We start from the raw sequence: 22,890 nt of genomic DNA on the forward strand, positions 1-22,890 counted from the left end.
CCCAGAGAGATGTTGTGGGGAGGGGGGTGGGAGGGGGGTTCATGTTTGGGAACGCATGTACACCTGTGGTGGATTCATGTCAATCTATGCCAAAACCAATACAGAATTGTAAAGTAAAAATTAAAAATAAATAAAAAAAAAAAATAAAAGTGAGTTTACCTGGAAAAAAAAAAACCAATCTTTAAAATTCTAAGCATTAGTGAATTATAATTTCCAAAGAATGCTTGTGTGTTAGGGATTTTAATTTTTTCTTGGAAAAATAAGGGTTTTAAACAGTATTAGCAATTAGAGGAGCCTGCTAGGCTGTAGTCCATGGGGTCTCTAGGAGTTGGACACGACTGAGCGACTTCAGTTTCACTTTTCACTTTCATGCATTGGAGAAGGAAATGGCAACCCACTCCAGTGTTCTTGCCTGGAGAATCCCAGGGTCGGACATGACTGAAGTGACTTAGCAGCAGCAGCAATTAGAATTTAAATCAGTATTCAAATTGTGCATTCTATATAGAAGCTCTTAGCATTATTTTTCAGTGTTTTTTAAATACAGTGGATAAAGACCTCAATGACAGTGAAAAATGATGTCTGCATTTTTCAAATTACAAGTAATTGGTAAAGTGAGAGCTTATTCCATCTTGTGAAACCATTGGAACGAGGTGTGAAGAACAAAACACATATGCAAAATATAGTAACAGGAATATCTGCCTGACATTGCTAAAGGACCTTGCTTACGTACTAATATAAGGACCTTCTGTACATATAAGAACATATAGAGAAAGGCAATATTAGGATTTTTTTCCTCCCCAAATACATCCTTCCTGTAAGGTGGTATGTGCAGTATATTGACTTGTATGATTTTACATATAGTGGAAGGTCAGAAAGAGGTGGAATGTGGGACTGCATTGGAAGCTTTTATTTCACTCACTGTGAGTTGTCTGGTTGAATAATGTTTCCTCCATCTTTGACATCTGAGCCTTGTGATACAAGATAAGGGTGTTTATTTTTTGTATTTAACTGTATTTTATTTAACTGTAACCTTTTATTTAATAACTGTTTTCCAAAAGAGTTCCCACTGTCTGAAAAAAAAGATTTTTCAGCTTTTTATGCTATGTATTAACCAAGCATTTTAAAACAGCACTTCTCATCACTCCCACAATCCCACTGTTTCCTGCTTCCCTCCTCCTTCTCCAGCTGCTCCTTCCATCTCCTGGGGCAGCATTGACACCCTTCACCTCCAGGGTCCCCTGTTTTGGGAAACAGGATCACCTTCAGACAAGTTCTCAAGCCAAGACCTTTGACATTGGTAGCAGACTTTGGAGGGGCCCCACTGTCCCTCCACACTCCCCTGTATGGGGACCTATGGCTTCTGAGTGCTGCAAGTCTTTGACCACTGAAACCCATAAGGGGCTCCCACTCAGGACAGGCCAGCAGTGGGGTGAGGTTAATGCCCCCAAGAGCAGCCATCTTCCTAAGACTGACACGATGGCTCACCACTTAGAATCACCAAAGTGTGTTCCACACAGTCTTCAGAGGTCCCGAGCAAGATCCATCATCAATCGCCCACAGTGACAGTCTACTGGCTACTACACCTTTACTACCTCCCTTCTCTTCTTTGCCCTGAGCCCTACCTGGGCTTCTTGAGGTCTCCTTACAAATAAACTAGTGGCATCCAACTCCTTGTTTCACGGTCTGCTTTGGGATAGTAAACATTTTCTTCTTTTCTCCTTTTCTTCTTCCTAAAGCCCTATTAGTTGCAGTTTCAAAATATAACTTGCGTCTGTCCATCTCACCGCCTCTGTGTCCCTGTGAACCTGGGGTTCTGCATGGGGGCCACTCTAGTTCTGAGTCTGCTCGTTTATGTCTGGCATTTGGTCCAGTCCTTCTCCAGTCCATTCTTTTTCTTTGTTTACAGTGACAAAATATGCATAATGTAAAAAATACCATTGTAACCATTTTAAGCACACAATTCAGTAGTGTCATGTACCTCCACATTGTACAACCATCACCACCATCCATCTCCAGAATTTTGTCAGCACTCTAAATCGAAACTCTGTCCCCATTTAACACTAACTCCCCATTCCTCAATCCTTTCAGCCCCTGGTAACCTCCATATTACTTCCTGCCTCTATGCATTTGACTGCTCTGGGAACTTCATGTAACTGAAATCATGCAATATATGTCCTTTTGTGTCTGGTTTATTTCACTTAGCATAATACCCTCAAGATTCAGCCATCCAGTCCATTCTTACAACTGAAGGAAGAAGAATAATTTGTTTTTAATGGGAAAGCACAAGTTTGATGTTTCTAAAGTGACAAAAAAAAATTTATTGTCAGAAGTGATATAAACAAAGTTGTTCAGAGACAAAGCTAACTACCCATCAGACTTTACCCCATCTCAGCCCTTCAGAGGTGACTCGTGTTGACAGTCTGGCATGTATCTTTCCAGACTTTTCCCCAGGAAGGATAATCTTTCCAAAATGTAAATCTCATGAGTTACTCGTGTGCTTCAAACCCTTCAGTGGCCTTCCATTACATCCAAGATCATGTCCAAAATGATGACTCTGGCCCAGACATGCTGCAAACCTGACCCCTGCCTACAGTGGAAGCCTGATCTCCCACGACCTCTTTGGTTCACTCTCTAGCCACGCTAGTCCACTTTCAAGTTCTCAGTCTACCGCAGTCTCTGGCCATTGCACTTGCTCTTCATGTGGATCTCTTGCTCTTCATGTGGATCTCTTCCTAGCTCTTCTCCTTCCTACCTATCACTTTGGCAACTTGATTGTCTTTCAGAGTTTATTTTAAAACTTACTTTTTGTGAGAGTCTCCTTATCTAATAACTTTCTGCACACTACCCTGCAGCCCCCACTTCTTCCTTCCTATAGCACCTTGTTTTATACCTTTCTTGCCCTCCCAGTAATCTCCTTTCTGTCTCTAGATATTTGCTTGTTCTGGACATTGCATATTGATGCAATCATACCATAAATGGCTTTTGTGTCTGGCTTTTTTCAGCATAAGGTTTTCAAGGTTCATCTACTTTGTGGCATGTATGAGTACTTGATTCCTTTTTATGACTGACTAATATTTCATTGTATGGATATACCACATTTTGTTTATCTGTTCATTATTTGATGGGCATTTTGTTTGTTTCCACTTAGGAGTTATTGTGGATAGTGATAGTGTTGCTATGAACATTCATGCATGTGGGGACTTATGCTTTCATTTTTTTGGGGGGGTGGTTAGATGTCTAGAAGTGGAATTGCTCGGTTGTATGGTAAATCTATGTGTAACCTTCTAAGGATCATCTCCCTAAGATTTTTTAAAATTTTATTGAAGAATAGTTGATTTACAATGCTGTGTTAATTTCCTTTGTACAGCAAAGGGACTCAGTTTATATACATATATGTGTTATATCGTGGTTGTTTAGTTGCTCAGTCACGTCCGACTCTTTGCAACCCCATGAACTGTAGCCCACCAGGCCCCTCTGTCCATAGAATTCTCCAGGCAAGAATATTGGAGTGGGTTGCCACTCTCTTCTCCAGGGGATCTTCCCAACCCAGGGATAGAACCCATGTCTCCTGCATTGCAGGCAGATTCCTTACCACCTAGCCACCTTGGAAGCCCCACATGTGTGTGTGTGTGTGTGTGTGTGTGTGTGTGTGTACTTTTCCTTTATGGTTTGTCACAGAATATTGAATATAATTCCCTGTGCTATATGGTAGGACCTTACTGTTTATCCGTCCTGTATATAATAGCTTGTCTTTGCTAATACCAAACTCCCATTTCTTCCCTTGCCTATCCCCCCAAGTTGGGAACCACAAATCTGAAAGGTTTTTAAATGTCACCTTCAGTGGTTTTCTGGATACCACACTGTGTGGATGCACCTAGAAAGCTGGTATTTTTTGTTGCCTTCTGAGAGAAGAAGTTGACTGTATTAATCCAGGAAACTGGAATGAGACAGGGGGAGCTTGCCTGCTTCTCCTGTATGCTTTCCCCAGATGATTGGGACTGAAAGAGATCCTTGGGGCAAAATGTTCCAACATTCACATGAAAACCCTGACCAAAGAAAATACTTACCTATATATTTAAGTAGATGCTTATATAGAGAATGTGTATATTTACAGGAGTATATTTATGTGTATATTTAGATATTGTATTTAACATATAAGAAATATTTTTCTTAGTTACAATTTTTCTATGAACGTTGGGGAATTTTAGTTGGCTTGTGAGCCTGGAATACAGATCATGGTGCCAAATTCAGTCCCTTAATGGGTGAATGATAATTATATTGTATTCATCAGTTTAGAAAGCACAACATAAACAATATTATTAAGTTCCAAAATTTACAGGTAATCTAATAAAGATATATTGGTGGTGTTCAAAAAACAGTTAAGGGAAATAGCTCCTGAGCCTTAAAAAAATAATGTACATCCTTTGCTTTTTTTCCCCAATCCCATCATTAGGTTGTAATTGGAGTAAATTTCATAAAATATCAAGTAGTTGCGTTTATTAGATTTGACAGCTTTGGGTAAGCACTTCTATGAATTTACTTGCATGCAATTTTCTTCTGAAATAGGGAGGGTTGGTGTCAATATAAAAGCAGGCTATGATTTACAGAGAAGTTTTGCAACTGTGGGACTCTAAGTGCTTAATTTTAGGTCTCTAAAAAGTATAAATTTATAACAAAAAGTCAATCATTTACACAGTGAATCCTGGAAATAGCCCAATAAACTAAACCACTCATTTGGCATCACAATAATTTTTTTCTTACTATTCCTTAATAATATTTTCATAAGTTCATTTTTAAGTCTTACCATCCAAAGACAACCACTCTTAACACTTGGGTGTGTTTTCTTTCAGTCTTTTTTCATGCATTTGTTTGGTTTTCTGCATGTGTGTGTGTGACACATTGATATTTATAGTCATAGTACAGACACAATTTTATATCTTTTCACCTGATATTAAAACATTAATATTTTCTACATTTTTACAGTCTTTATGAACACAATTTAATATCAAATAAGCTTACCATAGCTTACTTAACTAATACCAGATTATTGGACATTATGTTTTTTGTATGAGTGTTGTTATTATAAATGACATTAACCCAAAGATCTTTAGGAATAATATTTTTCCACATTTGATATTATTTCTTGGAATTAAATCATAAAGTTACAATATCTGATTTAAAGATATGGACAGTTTAAAGGTTTTGATAGATACTGCCAGATTGCTTTTCTCAAATTTCTTACAAATTACTATTCCAGCCAGCTTTGTTTCCTCACATTGTTGGCAGCCTTTAATACCATCCTTTTTTTCCAAAACTTTCTTAAATTGTGAGTGAAAATGGTATTTTTCCGTTTCTCAAATTGAGAGGTGTAATAGTTGTTTGTAATTTTTACTTACTGAAAAGTTGAACATTTTTCTTGTATCTATTAGTCAATTACATTTTCTGGAAGGGCTACTATTATTTCATTATTTTTCTTAATTTGTGGTTAGAATACGGGGTGGAATCTATTCTTTTTTAATAAACCAGTATTTATGTATACGTTTTTGAACGGGTAAGTAACTAATACTGGAAACATTTTAACCAAGATATTTAAATGCTCTTTGAGAGTCATTATGCATGCATGCATGCAGTCTTCTGTGAGCTTCTCAGCCCCTTTCAGGGTACAGATTTCACACCCAGGTGTATGGCCAGTAGCCATAGGATGGTTCTGATACTATAATTAAAGTGGCTTAATCCAATAAGTAAACGTCCTTGAACATGTTTTCCTTGAGGTGTTATTCTATGCAAAATTCTTGCTGTGATTCTCCTGCTTTCACAAAGCACTCCTACGGGAAAGAGTGATTTCAAACTTCACCTGTGCTAAGATGAGTCCCAAATTGCTATATATTTTCAGCCAAAGTCAACAAATGGGAAAATAAATAAGTAACTATTGGCTTTGTAGTTGGGTCAGTTATGAGAGACAGAAGGAACTGGGGAAGTATGGGATGTAGATGGACACAGTAAGACAGAGCTAAGAATGTATTAAATACATGGAGCCCCACACACTTAGAGGAGCCCCAGAAATAGACTCACTAGATCTATAGAAATTCAGGAGGACAGAGGAGCACAGAAAAACAGAATATCACAGCATAACTTTCCAGATTTAGAATTTTGTTACTAAAGGCTGTTAAATATAATTTTTGCAACTGTGGGTTATGAGTGGTGACACTGGCATTTTCAGTTCCATTTGCTCCTTCATCTAGAAGGATTTTGTCAAAGATCACAGGATCCCTAGTTCTGGATTCTACCTCCATGTAACAAGATGAAGTGGCCTTTCCCATTAGAAGTGGTTTCTCCTTTCAATTTGGAAGGGGGCTATGCCTAGAGCTTGGGAGTACAGAGAGTTTGTTTAAGGTACTTAAACACACACACACAATTTCAAAGCTAGAATATATTAAAACACATTTAATGTATAAGAAATTTGTGTAGGTAGTTCAACATAGGCCACGTACCTTTCCCATAATCTCATGGTGCAGGCTTAGGATTTAAATGCCCCAGAGGATTTAGTAATTAACAAAGCCTTTAAAATACCTCTTTAAAATATCAGTTGCTCCAGTGATCTTCAATTGAGTTTAGTTTTCTGACCAGTGCCCAGGTTGTGTTATTGATTAAAAGGAACTCTAATGCCTTTAGAAGGCACTGGCACCCCACTCCAGTACTCTTGCCTGGAAAATCCCATGGACAGAGGAGCCTGGTGGGCTGCAGTCCATGGGGTTTCGAAGAGTCGGACATGACTGAGCGACTTCACTTTCACTTTTAACTTTCATGCATTGGAGGAGGAAATGGCAATCCACTCCGGTGTTCTTGCCTGGAGAATCCCAGGGATGGCACAGCCTGGTGGACTGCCTTCTATGGGGTCACACAGAGTCAGACATGACTGAAGCGACTTAGCAGCAGCAGCAGCAAAGCCTTTAGATGTGAGGAAGGCAGGCAGGCTATGGAGCTGACATTGTACTGTTAATATTTGGGGACTTATTTGAATCCTTAACCAGATGGAAGGCTCCACTTCTATACTGATACTTTTTCCCTTGAAAAATTTTATGTTAAGTTTGTGATTAAAAAGATTTGGAACAGGAAATTTGGGGTTGAATATTTTAAAGGGCACTTGTGATCAAATGGTCACATTGACATTAAAATAAGTTTCATGATACATCAGATTTTGAGTAGAAATGCATTCTGATGAATCCACTAGAGTAAGTTCTTTGCAAGATGAGCCCCTCTTCACCTTTCACAGCTGAGCTAACTAACTTGTCTGACTTGTTTCAAGCCAGCAACAAATATTGAGAATGTCTGCATGTCAGATACTCTCCCTGATGCTGGGAATAAAGTAGGAAACAAAACAAGTAAGATCCCTGCCTTCATAGAGCTTATAATCTAGTAAGGAAGATCATACAATAGATAACCAATAAATCAACCAGATAAATTCCTATCCACCTACACACATTGTTGTTGTTTAGTTGCTCAGTCATGTCCAACTCTTTTGCGACCTCGTGGACTGTAGCCTGGCAAGCTCCTCTGTCCATGGTATTTTTCCAGGCAAGAATACTAGAGTGGGTTGCCATTTCCTTCTCTAGGGGATCTTCCTGACCCAGGGATCAAATTGCAGGCAGATTCTTGACTGCTGAGCCGCCTGCATATATATATACAAAGTACTACCAGTGGTAAGTAATCCACGAAAAATAAAATAGATGGTGTGATGGAGCAGAGTCAGGGAATACTTCTTCCTTAGACTTGAAATATAAGTTGAGATCAAAGATGCTGAACATGTAAATATCAGGGGGGCGGAAATTATCATAGGAGATGGGAACAATTGATCCAAAGCCCCTATGGTGGGGAAACCTTTAAGTGTTCAAGGAACAGAAGGAAAATCAACAAAGCTAGAGTGGAATAAAGTGGATAGGAAGGCAGGATACATAGACAAGTGTTCATATGTGTCCCGGTAAGTTAAGTAATGAGGTGAGGTTGTCTCTTTGCACTAGAAGTCATTGGAAGATTTGAAACAAGGAAATGTCATAAATTTGATTTTGCTTTAAAAGATATTCTATGCTAAGTAAATTGAAACTTTAGAGACATTAGAGAGGAAGCAGTTGCAAGGCTATTGCAATAATCCAAAGGAGAGATTCTGTCCTCTTAGATCAAGATAGTAGTAGTAGTAGTATGGGTGCTAAGAAATGGTTGTATTCAGGTGAAGTTGACTTACTGATGTATTGATTGAAGGTTGGAGTGGCCAGGGGAAAAAGAATCAAAGATAAATTCTGGATTTTGGCCTGAACAACTAGGTGAAAAGTGGTACCATTACTGAGATGGAAAAGTATGCACGAGAACTGATTTGGGGGAGGGGACTCACTCAAGACCTCTGTTTGGAATGTGTTCAGTTTGAGATGATTTTTTAAATAGCTGAAGGCATAATTAAGGATCACCCAGAAGTGATTTTTTAAAAAGAGGTCCAAGAAACCTTAGTCCCACGGTTCTCCAACATTTAGAAGCTGGAAAGGGGAGAAAATCCAGCAAAGGAGTCTGAGAAGGATCAGAGTTAGAGAGGAAGAATCTCAAGGAAGTGTGTAGCCCCAAAACCAGTGAAGAGAGTGGGTCAAGAAGGAAGATAAGAGAGTTCCAGGTGGCCTAGTGGTTAGGATTCCAGCCTTTCACTGCCATAGCCTGGGTTTGATCCTCAGTCAGGGAAGTAAAATCCTGAAAGCAAGATCCTGAAAGCTGCATGGTGCTTCCTAAAAAATAAAGACATCAATGCAGATCCTACAGATATTTAAAGAGAGAGGGAAGATAAAAAGGAGGACAAGACCAGAAGTGGCTAAGAGGACAAGTAGTTTAAGGACCAAGACTGGACTGTGGGGTTTGCACTGTGAAAATCACTGGCATCCTTGACAAGAGTAGTCTAGGTGGAATGGTAAGGAAGAACGTCTGATTGCAGTGAAATGGGGAAATAGAGGCAATGGCTGAAGATCACTCTTTGTAGTATTATGAAGAGATGCAGAGGGAAGGGGTTTTACCTAAAGGAGATATTGGGCCACAGTTAGGTTTTTTGAAGATGGGAGATACCAGAGCAGGTTTGTTTGCTGATAACAGTGATCCAAGAGAGAGGGAGAAATTGATGTTGCAGGAGAGAAAGTATATGATTAGAGGTTCAAAGCCCTGGGGGGAATAAGATCCAAAGAGAGTCGCGAAGGTTGACTTCCTTAAAGAAGCCACTTCATTTGAGTCATAGGAGGTAAAGCAGCACATATAGGCACAGGTGAAGGTATATAGCTGGATTTATTATGAAAAGATAAAAGAGTTATTTTATTTTCTCAATAAAAAATGAAGCAGAGTCATTAGTTGAAGAGGGCTGGGGTCAAGGGTTAGTGTCATGGAAGTTTAAGAAGAAAAGGTATGAAATAGCCATTTTGGACAGTGGGATGTGTGAGGATATCTGTCAAATAGGCTTCCCGACTGGCTCAGCAGTAAAGAATCCACCTGCCAATGGAGGAGATGCGGAGGAAGTGGGTTCGATCCCTGGGTCAGGAAGATCCCCTGGAGAAGGAAATGGCAACCCATTCCAGTATTTTTGCCTGGAGAATCCCATGGACAGAGGAGCCTAGCGGGCTATAGTCCATGGGGTCACAAAGAGTCAGACACGACTGAGCGACTAAACAACAGTCTGTCAAATACAATGGTCTTAATTTTAGAAAAGAGATTGCAATATTAATTCCAAGGATTACTAATCAAAAGATATTGCTTAGATTGCTCCAAGTCCATGATAAAAATGTTACCAACAGAGAAAAAATTGCTTTACCTCTTCTCTGCTATGGTCAGTGGGCATTCACACAGTCTATGATACAGTTTATCCATTTGTTTTGTATAGGTTAAAAATAAGGTGGCTTAAGATCCAGTTATTTTTTTGTTCTGTCAACTCTGCCTGCAAGGGACATCCCTGTTTTACAGACTGGAATTAAAAGGAGTTCGGAAGTTACTTGCCAAAGATTTCACAGGGCCTAAGGGGCAGAGTGAGATCGGAACCTCATTCTTCCAATTTCAAGGCCAAATACTTCCTAAGATGCTGGATTCATTCATCCATCGGTTATTTACTGAGTATACACCATGCAACAGGCAATGTGCTGAGAGCCTTATATATTTGGCCTCAATTTCTTTTTACAACTACTTGACGAGGTAGGGAGTAAATAAAGGGGTGACAGATGATGAGATGGTCGGATGGTATCACTGACTCAATGAACACGAATTTGAGCAAGCTCTGGAAGAGAAGGACCTGGTGTGCTGCAGTCCGTGGTGTCACAAAGAGTCAGATACAACTGAGCGACTAAACAACAACAAATACTTCCACTCCTTTACAGATCAGGGATTTGAGGTTTAAAGAAGGAGGATACATTTATTTTAATCACCTAATTCATGGTAGACTGTGAATATGAGAGGAGTTGAATTTTTTAGAAAGAAGAAGATTTCCTTTTTAAAGTGATATAAAGGCAATTTCACACAAGGAATTAATAAAGATAATTGGATTGGTAAAGGTTGGGGCCCACTGCTCAGCATGCAATCTAGATATTCTGGCTAAAAGCACCCAAATTTGTTTCTGATTTGGGATAACTGAGTAGATGTCCTAAGGTGAATGAGGAAACTAGATCCCAGCTACAGATACCCCTGAAATAATTTGCCCAGACAGCAGTAGCTATTGTTTTCCTGTACATTTTGGCACTAGTATCCATTTTTTGTGTGGCAGGTCCTCTTTTGATATTAACCTGACAACTGAATCCAGGGCCTCTCACTGAGATTTAGAAATCTTTTTTACTTTTTTTTTGAGGTATTTTTTTTTCTTCCTTAGAAAGAATTGAACCTAATGAACACATAAGTAATTTCATCCAAGTTCCATTTGAGGCCTTGTCTTCACAGACGTTGCCAGCTCATTTTGGCTTTCTGAAAGGCTTTTATCAAACCACAGGCTGAGTTTTGAACAGACATGCAGTGCTTTCAACCTATCTCTGAACTCTTGATATGAAATAACAGGAAAATCCTCTTTCCAAAAGTAACTTGAGTGAGAAGTTTAAAATAATAGGACTCTCAAAATAGTCTTGGGGATTTAGATGCAAATTCTGCCTCAGCCCCAAATGGCCTACTCATTCTTTTTGTAGGCGATCTAAAAGGGGGTAACATATTCATTGTTATGAAAACCTCAACTCTGGGCTCCTAACCCACCTTGGGGTGGGGGGCTGGTTAGGGCAAATTGTCTAGAGCCTGAGCCACATTTTGGGGGGTGAGATGAAACTAAGTGAAATCTTTCCAGGATAACAAAGGTCTGGAAACACTAAATTGTGTGGGATATGGAAAGAATCATGGGGAGGGAGTGGGTGGGGTAGGATTTCAATATTGCTGGAGTATAAGGTGCCAGGTGGGGAGCCTAAGGATAAAGATAGAAAAGTTGGCAGGGACGAAGTCATGCTGGATCTTTAGGGCATTAAGGGTAAGATGGGAGAAGGCACCAGGAAAATTAAAAGATGAATTCCAGGTTTCATTCCATGGGCTCCTGGGCAAATGACTGGGCCCAAATTATGAGTCAGAAAAAAACCTGGGAAAATGGATAGGAGTTGATCATTCACAAGTTTCAGACTTGTCAGTTATCCCTACATTGTAAATATGCTGAAAACTAGGGATTTCCTTACTGGTTTGATGAACAGCCCTGCTTTGTAGTTGGAAGGACTGCCATGTTTGAAGCCATGTGAGAAGCTAATGCATCAGTAAAAACCCAAGCAAATGGTGTCCTCTGCTGAAGCCGTGTCACTATTAATGAGCTGAGGCCCAGACAGTAGTTTAGAGCAGAGGTTCTAAGCTGGTAGCCCATGGGCCTTCCTGCTGTACTGCATGTCTTGAAAGAAGAAAGAGAGAAACTTCTAGTTTCATTCTTGGTAGGACACTTTTTCCTTCTCGTTTCACTGTTTTCCACTTGGTGAAACTAAATACACTTTTCAGCCTCTCCAGGAAGCTCCCTTTCCAAATACATTACAGTCATCTTCTTCCCACTGCTCTGGTGCCTCTCTTGTTGGGCGTTGTTCTCGTCTAGAAGCAAATCATGCTTGGGAATCAACTCCTTGACGACGTGCAGCTTAAGGACAATGGGTGGTTGAGAATGTTTGACATGTAGGGGGAAAGACAGGAGGACTCTTTCTGAGAGTGGTTTCTGTGACCAAGCTACCACCAGTTGTAGCCACATTGAACAAATGGACCAGTTGCTTTAGGATAGGATGTCCCAAAATATATAAGGAGACATTTCTGCCTTTGAGAAAGTCATTTTCATCCCCTGTCGCCCAATAGGTTATAGAGACTAAGAAATGATATAAATAGTACATACAGCACCTGGGGCTTCCCAGGTAGCTCAGTAGATAAAAAATTCGCCTGCAATGCAGGAGATGCAGGGGACATGGGTTTGATCCCTGGGTGGGGAAGATCCCCTGAAGGAGGGCATGGTAACCCACTCCAGTATTCTTGCCTAGAGAATTCCATGGACAGAGGAGCCTGGCGGGCTACAGTTCATAAGGTCGCCAACAGTTGACACAACTGGAGCGACTGAGCATGCACACAAGCATGCATATGTAGTATCTGCTGATGCAGGAATGCGTGTTAGTCACTGAGTCATGTCCAACTCTTTACGACCCCATGACCTGTAGCCCGGCAAGCTCCTCTGTCCATGGAATTCTCCAGGCAAGAAGAAGGGAATGGATAGCCATTCCCTTCTCCAAGGGATCTTCCTGACCCAGGGATGGAACCTGAGTCTCCTGAATTGCAGGCAGATTCTTTACTATCTGAGCCACTTGGGAAGCCCTGATGGAGACATGCAGTACATTAATTAAAGACTTTGGAAGTCCATCTGGATGGAAACCAGTTTAACATGTGTGTGTGTGTGTGTTTATTTTATTTTATAGCAGCTTGGTAACATATTACTAACAGCCATTGTTGATACAGAAAATGTCAGCAAACATTTGAACGTTTGTACTTAAACAGTGCTTCACTCATCTTTAAGTTGGGTGAACCTTAAGTATTTTGCAATTAAAGATATACATATGTGTGTGTGTGTGTGTATATATATATGTATATATAGTCTAAGAAAATCCACCTATTTCACACTTCAAATAATCATCTTCATAATTTTGACTTTATAGCCAATTTTAGCAAATAGAGATACAATTGACATGTACCATTCATTATATCAGTTTCAGGTACACCACATAAAGTTTCAATATTTGTATATCTATGAAATGATCACCACAATATGTCTAGTTAACATCCATAACCACATAGGTGATGTGTGTGGATGTGTATGGAGAAGGAAATGGGAACCCACTCCAGTATCCTTGCCTGGAAAATCCCATGGATGGAGGAGACTGGTTCATGGGGTTGCAAAGAATCACACATGACTGAGCGACTTCACTTTCACCACACAGGTACGAATTTTTTTTCTCGTGATGAGGACTTTGAAGATCTACTTTCTTAGCAATTTTCATATGTACAATATAGTATTATTAATTATAGTCACCATACTATACATCACATCACGATGACTTAGTTTATAACTGGAAGTTTGTACCTTTTGACCACTTACTTGATTTAATGGTTTTTTGCCCCAGATCTTTCTTATTGTGAAAAATTTCAAGGAATTATACAGTCAACACTCATATACCTACCAACTAAATTCTGTGATTAACTTTTTTGCTGTATTTGCCTTATTCCATATTATCTATCTATCCGTCCTGCTCTTGATCCATCAATCCTTCTTATTTTGTGATGCATTTCAGAGGAAATGACAGCATCAGAACCTTTTACCTCTAATTACCTTAGCATGCCTATCCTCAACCAGCTTTGTTTGAATCTGCATTTCCTGGTTCCAGCAGAGCACAAAAATCACATGTTTTTTATTAACACCTCTGGAGGTCACTCAAATTTCATTCTCCACAGGACAGGCTTTGGGATAATGCTTTGGGGTTGTGAAGACACCACCTATATCATGAAATCTTGGATTATTTAAAGTTGCTGTCTTGTCTCATGTAGACTAATCACAGAATGGAAAGGGGGTTGATCTAATCACTTCATTTTATAGACGGGGAAAGTGAGGGCTAGACGGGTGAGGACTCCTGCTTTTCTACAGAATGCCTTGTCCTTGAATGAGGCTCTGTTTTCCCTTCACTCTAATCCTTGCACACCACTGACTGCCTTGGTCTCTGGCTCACAAGAGTGTTTCTGAGGTGAAGTAAAACTCCTGGGCCAGGCTCCAAACTAGGCTCCCAAGTGACTGCCTTGTAACTTCATTTCTTCCAGTTACTTGTTAATCTCATCCAAATTTCTTTTCCTTAACAATGCCCACATTTTATTCTCTTCTGGAATTCCAAGTTGATCATCTCAGTTTTGGTGAATGGAGCTGTTTAAATGAGAAGTACTAAAAGTATTCTACAGCAGACTTCTGACCCTTTTCTGGGCATTTGTAACACCCAGCTCTTTCAGAGACTAGGGTGTAGAGAGTGGGTGAGCCGAAGTGGGAATGATATCTCTGCAATTTTATATTCTACTTTAAGGATGTTCATGATTCTAAAAACCATATTGGTAAAAAAAATTTTTTAGATCATGTTGGTAATCCATAGGAGGGCTGCTATCATGGCAATGAGATATTTCACCCTTAAATCATAGTCAGGGAAATTATGGTGGAATCATATGATTACTTTTGATACTTCAAAAACAGTATTGCTAAAGGAGTGTGTTTATTTATTTATATATATTCCATTGAATTTCCAAAAGAATTCAAGGCAGGTGAATTAAATGATTATAGTTTTATGTGCCAATTAAAAAAATGAAGACTATAACACACGTATTTGGGAAAGGCCAAGCTGGAATTTATGTGTTTGTCTCCTTTTTTCTTGGGAGATCATACTGATGTAAGACAAGAACAAATTTTGTCCACCACGATTGTAGAACACAAAAGATTACCCCACTCCTTTCATACTTAAAAGAAAGACAAGAGCTTGGCTATGAAACAAGACTCATGATGATGGCTGACATTTTAGGAAAATGCAATAATTTACATATAAAGCGTGATAAAATGATTTGTATGGTTTTGGACGTATTCTCAGAGAAGGCGATGGCACCCCACTCCAGTACTCTTGCCTGGAAAATCCCATGGATGGAGGAGCCTGGTAGGCTGTAGTCCATGGGGTCGCTAAGAGTCAGACAGGACTGAGTAACTTCACTTTCACTTTTCACTTTTCACTTTCATGCATTGGAGGAGGAAATGGCAACCCACTCCAGTGTTCTTGCCTGGAGAATCCCAGGGACAGGGGAGCCTGGTGGGCTGCCGTCTATGGGGTCACACAGAGTCGGACACGACTGAAGCGACTTAGCAGCAGCAGCAGCAGATGTATTCTGAAAGGCCTTGGAAGGCAGTCTCATTGTAGTATTTCAGAAGCAGCACATCTGGAGAAAGGTTTCTATGGCAACTCATGAAAGTTTGATTTTTTTTTTCTCTCCTTTTCAAGAGCATAAATCATCCTACGGCCTAAGGCTTCAGTAAAGGTCTCCTGTATTTTAGCAGCTATTGCCATTTGTTTTGGGGGTTGTATATTTTGACTGTCTAAGAGAAAACAGAGCAGAGGGCTTCCAAGAAGGCTTGGAGTCTTACATTTTTCGTATTTGGGAGCAAGATGTCAATAATCTTATTCTAGACTTTGTTTCTCCGTGATCAAATGGATGATGCACATTGGTATGTTTGGTTTATAGCATGTGTTATTTCAGTTTTCAAGAAAGTTGTGGGACTTCCTGGTTGTCCAGTGGTGAAGACTCGGCAGTCCCAAAGCAGGGGCACAGGTTCAATCCCCAGTCAGGGATCTAAGATTCCCCCACATGCCATGTGGCACTGCTGAAAAAAAAAAGGAAAGTTGTGATCAGTGTGTTCTCAGGAAAGGGGAGTCAGTCTAGACTTAAGAAGGAGGAACTGTTTGGCCAAAGCATCTCCTAATCAGTAGTTTAGTGGAGGTGTCCTACTGTCTTCACGTCTGCCTGTGAATGACATGGTCCTGGGGTTTTGCACACTGATATGCTTAAGGTGGTTTTTATCAATATATCCTTTCCAAGAAGGTCAATAAAGAAATATTCTGTTTTTAAAACTCAGAACAGTTTGAGAAATTGTTTTAAGCAACTTTGGCCTTTGTATATTATAGGAAGTCATGTGACTAATGAAAAACACCCAGGAGACAGAAACAGAGCTAGACTTTAGACTGGGCTCTGCCATCGCTAATTGTGTCACAGTGAGCAAGCCCTTGAGAATCTCTTTGAGCCTCCATTTTCTAATCTGAAAAATAGGATAAACAACACGAGTCTCAAAGGCTTATTGTTAAGAACTGAATGTGTGTGAGTATTGGAAACTATAGTGCTGTACCAATGTAAGGTGGTTATTATAATTGATTGGCTGGCTTTCTTTCCAGCTCTTTTTCTTTGGTAAAGTCCCTTTACCATTTCTGGTGTGACAAGAAGAAATCAGTTTCAATGTGCATAAACATTTTAATTTTCTTATACTATGTTAAATATGGTTATATAGACACCACTGCAGGCAGTTGTCTATTTCTTGACTAAGTAATTAAATATCACCTTTGCTGAAGGCTATTAAATGAATCCAGGTAAGTGCCAACTGTGTACTCACATTGAGAACACAAAGACTAGGTAATTAAATTCTTATCATTCAGGAAATAAGTTCTCTGAATTTTGAGGCCACAGCATGAGCTATTCAGGCTGATGCAGTGAAAGAGGGGGGATGCAATCCAGCCCACACACTGCTAGCCAAGCATCAATGTGAGCTGTATTCACCTGAAGAAAGGATGCTTTTTTGAAACTTACCTGCTATGAGTGTAATTTCTTCTTTCTTCCTGTAATTTACACAAGGGCATGGAATGTGCTAGCAGTGGCCCTGGTATTTATGTGGTTCGTGATGTTCTACAGAAGGCTTTCAGTGTTTCATCATTTAGTGTGAGGAAGACTGCTTTCCATGTTTGTTTTCTGGAGTTACATTGCCTAGATTTGAATACTGGCTCTACTGGTCGCCAGCCGTGTGACCTTGGGCACATTACTTGACCTCTCTGTGCTTTGCTTTTTACATCTGCCAACTTCATAGAGTTGTTAGGAGAATAAATAAATTCTTCTATGTAAAACATTTGGAATTGAAACTGGCATGTAGTCAATGCTCAAAATATTCCCGTCTTTTGGGAAGTAAACCACTAAACTGCTCATTAAGAAATGCTTTGACCAAACAGTTCCTCCTGTTTAAGTCCAGACTGACTCCTTTTTCCTGAGAACACACTGATCACAGCTTTCTTTTTTCTTCTTCTTTTTTATTTGGCAGTGCTGCAGGGCATGTGTGATCTTAGTTCCCTGACCAAGGATTGAACCCATGTCCACCTGCCTCTATACTCCATGTTGAAGAGTTCAGCAATTAATGTCTGAATTGTACCTATAAATGCCACTTTCCTTTAATGAATTTAGTCTCACATTGGTGATATTTTTTCTTCTTATCCCAGCCTCTTTTGTGTGTGTGTGTATGTGTTAAATAACTGAAAAGGCATTCTTTGTAGAGACATCAAAGAATTCCAGTTCTTTGATTAGAAGGTCACTTGGTTGTTTCTAGAATTTTCTCATAAAACCGTTGCTTTGTCAGAGGTGACAGAGGTGATGAGGGCTATTTGCATGTTTTTGGCTTTTTTCCTTCCTAAGAGCGTGCTTATAAGGTTTACTAGTGTTATAAGTTTAGAGATGCTTTGAGGTACCATGAATTTTTTTTTTTCTCAGTTTTGATCAACATGATACTTTTTTGGTAACTTTAAACTGAGAAAAAGTCCTTTGTAACATGTAAGTACTGATATTTGATAATGTTTTCAGAACAATTAGCCTTGTATTTCAAAATGCCGAAAAATTCTGTTAAATATCAGCTTTTGATAGGAAGGACATGAGACAGACTAACAAAGCGAAGAGTGAGGCAGATGGTGATTTTGATTTTTATCTTCCTTCAAATCCCAGCTCCTTCACTGTTCTTAAGACTCTTAGAAGAGGCCGTTTTGTTCCTTGCCCTGTGTACTTTTCAGTCTCCTACAGTCTCTAACTCTTAAGCCCTTTTCCGTGGCACAAAACAGGACACATAGAATGTTAATAATGCTGCAAACCACTGATTTCTAGGTATTTGAAATAATTTGGGTATCTAATACAGATTGAAATATCCAAATAATTGAGATAGTCATCACCTTGAGAAAACATTTTCCAAGTGAACTACGGGGAAAGGGAGATGCAGTATTTTGATCATTTCATGCCATTAGGCTTTCGTCTACCATTTAGTCAGCCTCAGGGAGTCTCCTTTGGATGAATAAGCAAAATACCATAGATCCTGCACCATTTAGAACTAACAAGTGAGGTGATCTTATCAGCGACCTGTCTAGGACACATAGGGGCTACTTCTGAAAGTGCCAAATAATCACTTGTTTGTGAAATATTCATTGATCCTGCATATTAAACTCAAGTTTTTATTAGCTTTTTAAAAGTAGGCAGCGATTGTGTACTTGTTTCTATGCTGGTTGCCTAAAGAGTCTGCCACAATGTGGGAGACCTGGGTTTGATCCCTGGAGAAGGAAATGGCAACCCACTCCAGTATTCTTGCCTGGAAAATCCCATGGATGGAGGAGCCTGGCAGGCTGCATGCAGTCCATGGGGTCACAAAGAGTCAGACACAAGTGAGAGACTTTACTTTCACTTTCAAATTGATTGCAAAAATTAAATCTCTGTTTAAAAGAAAAACCAATATTTTAAGATTCTTCTGTTTAGATGGGCAGCAGAATGTTTTTAAGACATTGCATCAATCTGTGTATAGAGTTACTACATTTTTAACTTTTGCTTTTTGGTCCAAGGGTGGTGGCTAAGAATTCCAGTTTTGGGCTGAACCCTCACCATTTACTAATTGTATAGTCTATGGCAAGTCAGTGAATGTCTCTTAATCTCCATTTTTTTTTCTTTTTAAAATGAGGATAATAATACCTGTCAGTACTGTGGTGAAAATCAAATGGTTTTTTTTTTTATGTGAAATGCTACTTCTTCACACAGAGCAAAGCAACGTTCAGTGCTTTATGATGGTTTGTTATTATCGTAGATATTTACTTTTCCTGTTTTTAGCTGTTACTGCATTGTGTCAGGAAATGATTGCCTAAGGGTTTCAACAGCACTGATTACATTGTTTGGTGTTTCTACTTTATATTATTTTTCACAATAGTATTACATTTTAAAATTCTCAGACTTCCAACAGAATATACCATCTTTCCTATTTTTGTTTTATGGCAAAATGTGTTAAAAGTTCCAAATTACTGACATAAACATGAACTCTTGGGAAACAACCCTGTTGTCAGCCCAGGGGGCTCTGGGTCCTTAGTTGTTTGCTTATCTTTTGATTAATCAAACCATTAATCCTTTTGCCAGTCATCAGTGAGGAATCCCTTGAGAGCTCAGTTGCTCAGTTGTGTAACACTGAACAACACCATGGACTGTGGACTGTAGCCCACCAGTCTCCTCCATCCATGGGATTTTCCAGGCAAGAATACTGGAATGGGTTGCCATTTCCTCCTCCAGGGGATCTTCCCAAGCCAGGGATTGAACCCACATCTCCTTGTCTCCTATATTAGAAGGCGAATTCTTTACCACTGAGCCACTGGGGAAGCCCCTCCCTTGAGAACTACATGTAAACAATCTTTTTAAATTTTCTTTATTAAAAAAATTTTTATTGGAGTATATAACTGGTTTACAATATTTGGGTTAATTTCTGCTGTATAGCATAGTGATTCTGTTATATATATCTCTCTATATATATATACACACATACATTCTTTTTAAAGTGTTTTTTCCATTGTGATTTATCAGAGGATATTTAATATAGTTCTCTGTGCTGTACAGTAAGACCTTGTTGTTTATACATCTTGACAATCTTAATAACTTCCAGACCAGACTCCAACTCCTCAGTTTCTTTGGTACCCTAAAACTCCCTCTTCCTAAAATGCAGAGGATGAGATGGTTGGATGTCATCACCAACTCAATGGACATGGGTTTGAGCAAACTCCAGGGGATAGTGAAGGACAGGAAAGTCCATGGGGTTGCAAAGAGTCAGACACAACTTAGCGACTGAACAGAAACAAACCGCAAGGACTTTCTTTAAGCTATTGTTATTTGGGTCAATTATTTTTCAAATCAGTCTTTGTCAGTTGATGTCCAACAAGCATTTTGAATACCACCCCACAGGAGCATGAGTGAGACAAATTGTGAGGTATTTCCCACAACATATTTTTGTATTGCTCTATTTAAAGATACTTTTGTAATTTATATTTATGCCTTTTTAAGGCACACGAACCTAGAGAACTCTAGTCAATGATTTGATAAGACCCTGGCTCGTTCTAGTAAATGTTTCTGTATAGCATCAGGTACTTACTTAGTAGTATCTTTTGTGGAATATAATAGACTTGCTAAGCCTGTTGAGGCTTAAAAAGTGGCTCAGAATGAAACACACAATATCCTCAACATGCTTAGCAAGTCTATCTGAATCCCATGATAACTGCTGTTACTCTGGCTGCATGTTCTTTCATATTTCATTTGTTGAACTGATGCTTGATAAGAGAGATGGCATTGAGTCGTGGGCAATTTAGATTCAGTAGAAAGGTTTTCTTTTTTTTCCTTATGGAGGTTAAATTGGGAAACTGTAGTTAAAAAGCCAAGCCTTGTATTTCTAAATTAGGGTTGTGCAATGCTCATGCACACTGTGTGTGGGGGGGTGGACTTTGGCACCATCACCCCACCACCTGCTGGATGTTCTGGCCTTGACCCCAAGGACAGTTATCAGAAGGTGGATTAACTCAAATAATGAAATGTCACATCAGCCTCATAAAAAAAAAAATGGGCTTCTTCTTTTAGGACAGTTCACAGAGGGTGAATGGAGCCTCATCTTTTCATTATGGTTTCAACGGTAGACTCATTTCTTATGTTCCGTGGATTCTTATCAAACCACAAGATACAAGTGTGCTTTCAAAACATGGTGACCCAAACAAAGTGAAAAACACTTTTGAAATGTAATTTCTCCCTGAAGCAGAAATTGAGAGATGCGATCTATGAAAAGGATGGCTCCATGGCCCCATGGAAACCAATGCTCATAGTGGTTATAGAAGCGGACACTGGAGTGAAACTGCCTGGCTTTGCTGCTGGCTCATTATGTGATCTTGGACACTTCTTTGTGCTTCGGTTGCCTGAGCCATAAAATGGGAATATCAGTAGTACCTTCTTTTAAATTGAATTGCTGTGAAAATTCATTGAATTGATACAATAAAACACTCAGAATAGCATCTGAAATGTGGTGCACACTATAGGAATATGAGCTATTTTTGTAGGGATTTTTTTTTTCTCACTTGTACTTGTGCTCAGTTGCTCAGTCGTGTCTGACTCTTTGCGACCCCATGGACTGTAGCCCGCCAGGCTCCTCTATCCATGGAATTTTCCAGTCAAGAATACTGGAATGGGTTGCCATTTCCTCTTCCAGGGGATCTTCCTAACCCAGGGATTGAACCTGTGTCTCCTGCAATGGCAGATGGATTCTTTACCACTGAGCCACCGAGGAAGCCCTTTTTCACACTACTGCTGCTGCTAAGTCACTTCAGTCGTGTCCGACTCTGTGCGACGCCATAGACGGCAGCCCACCAGGCCCCCCCCCCGTCCCTGGGATTCTCCAGGCAAGAATACTGGAGTGGGTTGCCATTTCCTTCTCCAGTGCATGAAAGTGAAAAGTGAAAGTGAAGTTGCTCAGTCGTGTCTGACTCGTAGCGACCCCATGGACTGCAGCCTACGAGGCTCCTCCGTCCATGGGGTTTTCCAGGCAAGAGTACTGGAGTGGGGTGCCATCGCCTTCTCTGCTTTTTTGCACTGCTACTGCTGCTAAGTCACTTCAGTCGTGTCCAACTCTGTGTGACCCCATAGACGGCAGCCCACCAGGCTCCCCCGTCCCTGGGATTCTCCAGGCAAGAACACTGGAGTGGGTTGCCATTTCATCTAAAAGTTCCAGAACTATTATTTTTAAAAGACAAGGTAGAAATTGTTTCATTTCTCTGTAAGGCACAGCATCTTGGCATTTCCTTGATTTTATTTGATTTCATAAAGCAAATGAGTAAGGTATTTGGAACTGAGTAAATTCAATTCATTGTGGTAAGAATACCAGTTATCTTGTCTGAAAAAACTCTTACTAAACTCTGTAAGTTAAAGATGCAGAATTTTAAGATTTGTGAGATCAAAAACTACATTCAGGATGTACTTATACCAAAAATTACATATTTGAACTTTACACTAAGCTTTATACTTTATCAAAACTCACTGAACTCATTGGTTAAAGTTTATTGTATGTAAATTATCTCAATAAGCTGTTTTGTTATGTTGAATTCATGATGTTGGAATTGTAGTAGGCATAAAGTATTTTTTACTACATTAATAGATCAATAAATGAATGGAGTCATTTTATTCTTCAGTGATGGATCCTACAGGGAATGAGGACAATTAAATGAGGTGCATTTTATGTCTTTGGTTTTGTAACTTTACATCAACTTCCAAAAGTTCAGTTTTAATAGTGAATTTTAGGTCCTTTCACATGCTTTGAAGATTGACTCCCCCCTTCGCTCCTTCACTTAAATTTATTGGATTTTCAGATTTACCTTGAGAATGAAGTCAGTTGCTCCATTTGGTCCTGGGTTTGCTGGGGCTTATACATTTCTTTTTTGTGGGGCTTTGTGTTTTCTTTCATGTTGTCAGACTCATAAT

The 22,890-nt window shown here is 39.5% G+C and overlaps 1 protein-coding gene across 1 annotated transcript in view; it reads left to right on the forward strand.

The window, feature by feature from the left end:
* Positions 1-22,890, forward strand: part of MAOB (monoamine oxidase B) — a 116,138-nt gene that overhangs the window by 18,640 nt on the left and 74,608 nt on the right. The window lies entirely within an intron of this gene.

The sequence above is a fragment of the Oryx dammah genome, unplaced genomic scaffold (assembly GCF_014754425.2).
Source record: "Oryx dammah isolate SB20612 unplaced genomic scaffold, SCBI_Odam_1.1 HiC_scaffold_23, whole genome shotgun sequence".
Lineage (NCBI taxonomy): Eukaryota > Metazoa > Chordata > Mammalia > Artiodactyla > Bovidae > Oryx > Oryx dammah.